This window comes from Nanorana parkeri, unplaced genomic scaffold (assembly GCF_000935625.1).
Source record: "Nanorana parkeri isolate BGI_ZX_2015 unplaced genomic scaffold, ASM93562v1 scaffold364, whole genome shotgun sequence".
Classification (NCBI taxonomy): domain Eukaryota; kingdom Metazoa; phylum Chordata; class Amphibia; order Anura; family Dicroglossidae; genus Nanorana; species Nanorana parkeri.
Genome location: NW_017306632.1, coordinates 1,165,091 through 1,173,993, shown reverse-complemented (window position 1 = coordinate 1,173,993; position 8,903 = coordinate 1,165,091). Strand labels below are relative to the sequence as shown.

General features: G+C 37.6%; 1 protein-coding gene across 1 annotated transcript in view; it reads right to left on the bottom strand.

Moving 5' to 3' along the window:
* Positions 1 to 8,903, bottom strand: part of FAM83B (family with sequence similarity 83 member B) — an 86,610-nt gene that overhangs the window by 7,828 nt on the left and 69,879 nt on the right. The window lies entirely within an intron of this gene.

Sequence of the window (8,903 nt, the reverse complement as noted above, 5' to 3'; positions counted from 1 at the left end):
ATGCAGACTCTGTCAGACTGTGTATATGTATATATGAGTATCATATTCCTTGGGGAAGGTTAGAGATGGAAAGATGAAAGTCCTACCACCCCTTTTGCACAGATGCATAGCTGTAAGGATGTCACAAATAATTGAATTCTGGCCCAGGAGGCAACAGCAATGGTTTAATGCTTTAATGCTTAGAAAAAGAAAAATAGAAAGTGAATAACATTTGGGGATTGATGATATCCATGAAAGAGGTTAGCTATAAATATATAAACAAACCTCTTCTTCCCTTTGATGCAGTTGCACATAGCCTCATTTTTTAAGTACTTGATGGAAAAACCATAGTGACCAATTAGATTATCTCTTTTATTTAGCCACATGTTTTTGGAAGAATTAGAGGATCAGCTTAACTGTTCAGGACAACAAAAATAGTTTGAAAAATTAAACCCACTGAGGACAATTTACTAAATTATGTGTTTGCTTTTTACCCAATCTTTGTGTAGAAGTTCTTATTGTAATGAAATTGGGCTGATTAATGCAATTTTCACTTTAAATGGGAAATTTCCCCTTAGTTTAGTGAATGAGGCAAAGCTCTGTTGACTTCCATCATCCAAATATGTGCAAGAAAAAATTCAGTTTTTTTTTCTTTTACTTGCACGTGATAGGGTATTCTTTGCAAAGTGAATTTTCACCACATCCACTAACCTTATGAAAACTTCTCCTGCAAAGTGCAAATTCTCCTGCAAAGTAAATAGCCTATTTGCCTTTAATAAGTCAACCCCATAGTCTTTATTCTATATATGTACATTTGTAGTAAGAACATTGGGTTAGTGTAATAACTATATCAATATTTACAGTTTGTGCAGGATTTCTGCTGTATTAAATCCTTTAATATCAGTGATATTTCAGACAGTGTCATATAATTAAGATGAAAAGAATGGAAGAAAGAGGGAAGCCTTTTTGGTTTTCTTATTTAACATGCACATTATCAGAAACCTGTATATTGAATGGAAGTGAATGTGAAGAATAAAATATAGCACCTAAGCTGACCCGAAGCCACACAAAGCCATCTGATGAACGGCTGATTTCGGCCGATATAGGGCTGGAATCAGCTGTACCAGCCTGAAGTGAATAGCCGAACAGCGTTCGGCTCACTTCGCTTGGGGTCGGTTAGTCACTCGACTGCCTACGGCAGCTTAGTGAATAGACCCCTAAGTAATTCATGAAAGCTTTCAAGATGAGGGTTACAACAATTGCTATCTGCTAAAATTGTTACATTTTGCTTGAAACCTCTGCATGCAAATGCAAAAGTGGAAATTCCACACTTTTAATGTGCCACAGTCAGATTCTGGGATCTGACTGTGAAACATCATTCTTCTCCATATACTGTATAAACACATTGCTTCTTAGACATACGAAAATAAATTTGTTCCCATAATAACTTTTTCTCTGCTGCAAGTGTTATGATCATTTGTAGCTTTGTGAAAACTCAGAACGATGTAATTGATAAAACCAGTGAAAAGGGGAGGAAATTGGGCTAGTAAAAAAAAAAAAAAGATTTGTTTTACTTTACCAACTGTTATAAATTATATTCAGACTTATAAATGTACTCATACAGGCAAGATGAAAACAAAACAACAAAATATGATCCACAATTATTAAAAAAAAGGATTTTTAAGGTTTCCTGCAGGGAGAGAATGGTGTCAGGAGTATTTTCAATGTATGAAGACATAAATGCTTACAGCATATGACCATGTATTTATATGTGTTTGCTGGGAGTATATATAGAACATTCAGAGATATCACTTGTTGTACTTATTTATACATTCCAGCAGCTATATCCAGGTTATACTGTTTGTTGCCATACATTTATGCTGTATGAAGGTCATACATGTATATAAAAGGCACATACAAATTAGATGGAAATGACTGTCTTCTGCCTCCATTTGCACTATATCCTGTGACAAGGCTCTCGTGAGAATCACTGATGGCCTGTGCTTCTCAGCTTAGATACAAGAAGCTTAGCAAGCATTTTAATTCCTTGTATTTCCATTAAATGTTATATTTTTACCAAAGATTGGCTTGGTGGTAACTTGTTATGATTAAATGGAATTTGAATGTAATACTTCTTCAACACCTTTTTACATGATTTACTGTAACTTATTAAAAAATAAAGTATCAAGTTTGAGAATTTGCTTAAATTAAGTTAGGCCAGTGCCAGATAGATTCTAATTAGTTGGTTTCTGCACAGTACTTTGCACTTAGGGGGTTTGCTTTTTGAACTGTTGTATTGAATAAGTCTGAATATATGTGCTATGGGAATTATATGTTCTTTTGACCCTCAAAAAACAATGATAATTAGTTTGGTCTTGTAGTGCCACAGTTTTCACTTCCTGCCTGATACAGCTAATTACAGTGTTATTTAAGGAATGTGACATGGGTTGCAAATATTCATAAAAGATTCATAGGGTAAATGTATGAATTTTTAGGTGCAAAGACCAAAATGTCATGCTAACTAACGGCAAATGTTTATTTCTGTTATGCATCTGTTTTTTAAATGTTCTTGTTCATGTTTGTGACTCACTGGACATATTTTCTGCCATTTTGCACAATTTATCAACTGCACGGTATTTATGTCCAGCATTTATGACATTAAAAGGCCTCCAAGTTGGTGCACATTCTAAAAGTGCTCCTGAGCACTTCTTAAAGTATCACAAAGATATTTCACCTTCACATCCTTAAGTCTAGGAGGTTCCCCACACTAGGTGATATCTGCACTATGCACTAGAAATCAGGGATGTAACAGTTTAAAAGATGTTGGTGATTGATAAATTCCACCCAAGTTTATAAATTCCCCCATAGTACTTTGTGAGTTTCTAATTTTTGGATATGTACAATAGGCATGTTTTTCCACTGATTAATAAATTGGCTATTTAATTTCTGAAATATGTTGTTAGTTTCAATGTAAACTGCATGTTATATACACATCCATGTAGCCCTGTGCCAACCATATCAGAATTGGCACAGATATGGTTATAGTGCTGAGTTCAGCAAATATAAATGAATAAATCAATTTAAACTTATTAAACCACTTTTTCATACTGTGAAACAACACTAGTGAATACCATGGGTCTAATTTACTTATTGGGTCCTCAATTCCTGAGCATGTAGCATCTGCATTTCCCAGATTTGTAAAAACCAAGCATGCAAATTAGGTAATGACACATACAAATTAGCCTCTAATAAAGGCTCTGTAGCAACTGTGGCACACTCTTATCAGTAACATTCAATGTACAATGTTTTATGTATGTGTGCTGGTACTGAGGTGCAAACATATGGGGTTGCCTGGGCAGAGTGGCCAAGGCTGCACATGAACAAATCATGGAAAAGTTGACAAAAAAAGTCCAGAAAATAGATGCTCTAAGAGGGGCTAGAGAGGGTTGTGGATGCAGGGTGTGCTGCTTCTCAAATGTGCGGATCAGGGTGTCCGACGTTTGTACTGAAGATAACCAAAGGAGGAGGGGTAGAGAAGCGGAGAACAAATAAAAACAAGTGGGTAAATCAGAAATACAGAAACTGGGTGGAACAGCAATACTGAGCCAGAAGGTTTGACAGACAGTAGTCAGCATTCAAGCAATGGACAGATGTATCAAGTAGAACATAGTAGAGGAATCTGGAGTAAGGTAACTCAGAGAAAAAGAGCATAAAGGATTTAATAGGAAACCAGCACTGAAGCAGCAAAGAAAGAACTGCTGGGGAAATTAACCAGCAAAGGCCGTTCAGCAGTAAACTGCTCAACTAGACCTCAATAGGCTGACTGCAACATGGAAGACTACAGACAGCCTGACTGGATGAATGAATAGCATGAATAGCAGGTAGTCCTTGATCTCTAAAAACAATTTCATTACAATGACCTAAAACTCAATAAATACTTGTCATCTTCAATATAGCCCTTGTTTTTTCATGCAATCATTACATTAATAAAAAAAACAATAATAAAAATATATATATTTACATTGATTAAAGATTCAAATTCTGTATAATTGCAAAAAATCTGAGACCTGGCAATTCTCTTGCTGCTAACTAACATGCAATCTTAGAACAATATATTTTCATTACTCTTTTTATTATATTTCAAAAACCTAAAGATATATTTCCAAACAGCTTGCATTAATACTCATGATGGCAATCTCTGGATGCACACATGAAGATGCATCTGAAGCAGTTCACACCCTACCTAGTAGAAAGTTCTTCACAGGAAATGTACATTCATCCACCCTGTCAGGCTGGGCATTGTGTATGTACCTAGGCACATGTTCCTGAGACTTGCTTTCTGGAGGTTGAGAGTATGCTGTTTTTCATGAATATACAGAAAAATGTGATCCCAGCATGCACCTGCTGGCATGGATTGTAGCAAATGTGTCCAATTGTGCCTCCTTGTGTTTTAGTCTACATCAAATTTATACTATATTGTATAATATCTATGTAATATCTATTTACCCAAACTATGGTGTTAAGTGTTACCATTACAAATGTACACTAAAAACATGTAAAAATCACAGTAATTGTAGTTATTCTGTAACCCATATATTCCAGAAATTGTAGTCTACTAATGCTTTATGTATAGAGGAATGTAATTATCTCCACAGGATTCTGTGGTAACAAGATTGTGGCCAATCATATAAAAGAAATTATGAACTGTGGTATTCTCTACTGAAAACTTCTCGTGGGTATTTGCTATAAACCTCCAAATATAGGGCAAGAGGGAGAAGTCAATCTTCACTCACATGATGTGGTATATCTGGATTTCTCAAAGGCTTTTGATACGCTACCACACAAACGCTTGCTACACAAGCTGAGGGCTATGGGCATAGATGAGGTGGTGTGTTAACACCACCTCATCTATGCCCATAGCCCTTTTAGCGATAAACTGTTTAAAATGAACTCCATTACAAAAACTAGAGGCCACCACCTAAAATTGGTGAAAAAGTTTTTCCAGCACAAGGGGCGAAGGGGGTTCTTTACAGTAAGATCAGTTAGGGTCTGGAACTCACTGCCACAGGCGGTGATTTCAGCAAATAATGTAGAATTGTTCAAGAAACGTTTGGACGATTTCTTAAGGGACCTCAATATAGAGGGGTAGAGGTACTCCTAGAACGAGATCCTAATAGGTTGGACTTGATGGACTAATGTCTTTATTCAACCTCAAATACTATGTAACTATGAAACAGAGAACAGAAATATAATGATATGCATCTGAATACAGGCAGTCCCCGGGTTACATACAAGGTAGGGACTTTAGGTTTGTACTTAAGTTGGATTTGTATGTAGGTCGGAACAGGTACATTTTTTAATTGTAACTCCAGCCAAAAAAATTTTTTTTAGTTTTGGATAGCATTGGGAAGGGTCATTTTTGTTTTGCTGTCTGTTCCTGTTGTTCAGAAGATAATAATATAATAAAAAATGATATAGGATTATAACCACTCATCATAGAAATCAACACAGGCGCGGAGAGCAGCGGGGATTTGAAGGGACACAGGCCGCTGCAGCCACAGTTCTCCTACATGTACCGGCGGCTGCCGGTACATTTAGGAGTACTTTGGACCCCGTTCATAAGTACCGATTGTCCGTAAGTCGGACGTCCATAACCTGAGGACTGCCTGTATAACGGAAACTGTGTTGCAGTTTGCAGGCTACATAGGGCAACGTACAATTTTTTAGTTCGCAATATAACTTACACTCCTCACGAATAGAACTCATAAAATATTACTTTAGTGCTACTTTGGGGAACCAGTCCAGTTCTGAAATGTAAAACTTCAGTATAAATATTATCAACACAACTATTTATTTCACTAAAAGAAACTAAAGTGTATTTCCAGTGAGTATTTATTTTAAGTAAATAAGTAGTCGATGATTATGTTTCATATATAGAGTTGTAGCATCTCCCCTTGGTCAGCATGCCATTTGGTCCACATAACTAGAGAGTCCATTTTTTTAAAGAGTAGATCTTTTTTTGGCCATGCTTTTTTTAAATACAGTAGCTGTTTTTATTTGAAGCATGCAAGTTTGCATGCCTATAAAACTAGTGATGAGCAAATATCAGAAGTATTGAGTTGTTGGTGTTGGAGTGAATTCTGACATTGGTTTTACCAGGAGGATATCCAAAATCGCATTTGCATGTTGTTAACTAGTAAATAGGCATATTTACAGTAATAGTTTAAAGCTAGTAGATAGGTATTACCATAATAAGGTAGTATATTAGTTAATTATTAGGGTAATGACATTATAGTGCAGAAGAAATACCACTCAATAATCTACTGCACCTTCTGTCAGTCAGAAAAAGTAGGATCCTTATTGGTTACTGCTCACTTAAGGTGACACTAAAATCAGGAATTAAATCTTAAAAATGCATTCAAGTACCCTATTAACAAAAATGTACCTTATTTTTGTATCACTCGGCTGTAGATCCTCACTGTCCTTCCTTCTGAAGGGTGGCTACTTTTGTCCCATATGGTCCCTGTGTGTGTTGTAAAGTAGCCACCACCCTCCAGAAGGAAGGACAGTGTCAGCAGGAATTCAGAGATGATTTGAGGATCCAAAGCTCAGTGATCCACAAATAAGCTACATTTTTGTTAATAGTTAAGGTAGTTGAATGCATCTTTAAGATTTCATTCCTGAGTTTAGTATCACTTAAATACCCTGAGTTAATAGATTCAAAATGCCCAATTCACCAGAAGTGAACCAATCATGACAGCTGATCAATAATCGGTTGCTTGCATTGAATTGGCCTAATTCAGACTTACAGAGTTATTTACTAAGCTGCCGAAGGATTAAGCCGAACATTTGGCTAATCCTTTAGGTCATTTCGGCTGCAGTAAGCCTTTGGTTCAGCTATTCAAAATAGCAACTGAAGCACTCAGCCGAGCCGAATGCATATGCTTTGGCTCAGCTGAGCCAAAGACACAGCCGAAAAGGCAGTGGGTCCCCCTCTCAAAAAAAGGCACAGGGTTGCTCTCCCAAACCATTCCAGACCCTGTAGGTTTAGTAGAAATCTTAAGAGCAACTCACAGTTGAAGGTTAAAAAAAAGCTGCAACACTTTTTTTTAAATAAAGGAATTATCAAAAACTGACTCTTTGTTTTTTGTTCAATTAAAGTAATTTTTTCAGAAGTCAGGTCTGTTTATTTAACTTTTTGTTTAACCCTTTAGTGAATAAGTAGGGATACAGCTAACCCTTACTCATTCACAAAGGGGGAGGCATCTGGGTGCCCCCTTTATAAATGGGGTACCCAGATGCAGATAAGACCCCTGCCCACAGACCCCCACAACCACCGGGCCAGGGGTGTGGGGAAGAGGCCCTTGTCCCCTTTAGAATGGGAACAAAGTGCTTTTCCAGCCCCCCCCGGAAAAGAATCCTTCCAATACCGAGGACATGTGGCCTGGTATGGTGCAGGAAGGGGGGCAACTCATTCATCTCCCCCCTTTCCTGCCCTACTAGGCCACTGCTCGGATTAAGGGTCTGGTTGGGAATTTTAAAAGGGACCCCATGTTTTTTTCTTTTATTCTTGTGCATTGGATTCCCCCTTAAAAGTCCTACCAGACCTAAAGGGTCTGGTATGACCTTTGGGGGAACCCCACACATTTTTTTAACTGGGGTTCCCTCCTAACATTCCTACCAGACCTATAGGTCTGGTATGGTTTGGGAGAGGGACCCCATGCCGTTTTTTTAAACTTTTGTTTACATGACATTTCTTACTCTGTTCGCTACCTCTGAGGTAGCAAACAGAATGACTGAGCCGAATCCTGCACAGCCCTATTCTGCTATCACTCTTTGCTGTTCGGCCCCTATGATAATAAAGGTGAATAGCAGGGACTGAACTGCCAAACGTTAGCCTCAGCTGATCCAAATGTTGGATCAGCTGAGGCGAATGGGTTCTTCACTTTGGTTCAGCTGAACATGCTAAGGCTGTTTGGCTGAACCGAAGGGAAGTGAAGGGAGCCAAAGCCCGCTGATGTACGGCTGAAAATAGCCATACACGGCTGAAGTGAAAAGCCAAACTGGCTTCGGCTTGGTTATTCACTTAGCTGCCTTCTGCAGCTTAGTGAATAACCCCCTTAGCCTTTGAGAATTGTTTAGCTCATTACTAAAAATCAACTCATAAAATCAACTTCCTCCGGATATTCCACACATGACCTGATAAAAATAATCAATGTGGTTCAACTTCATGTGCAACAATTGGGCTGTGTTAAAGTGTTTAATATGTCTGAAACAATTATTATTGGAGGAACCATGTTCCAAAATCTTTTATGGACCCAAAGAGGATTACAATGCAATGGGGAGTAATCACAATACTTTTTGCTGTTGTATTCTCTTGTATACATCTGTTTTTTTTAAAGCATCCATTCTGATTGAATGTAAAGCACTGTGGATAATGCATATAAAAAGGTGAGCAAAAATGGAAGTGTTTCCCATACCAACCATCTGAATCTTTGTTTGATCTTTATTGCAGTCTAGACAATGTATTAAAACCTGATTAATTACAATAGGACACTGTCCTACTGTCCAAGATTTCATTAGATCTCATGAAAGCACTGCACATACCTCAGGGTGATCTCTTAGTTTTTGCTGTTGTTAGCCCTCAGCATGGCACTTTCAGTAAATAAGTCCAGCAATGTCCCTGTTCTGTATCCTATTCATAACCTTTAACCTGATGCCAGCACTTAATCCTAGGAATCATCTATTGCCTATAACATATATTAATTCCTAAAATAACCACCCTTAACTCTAACTCAAATTTAACCCTTAACCTAATCCCCAAATCTAAACCTTGCATGTGGGCAATTACCTTAATAGGCACCATATATAATGAAACCATGTGAACCCACAAGGAGATCTCTTAGCTTACTGTTCTCTCACAA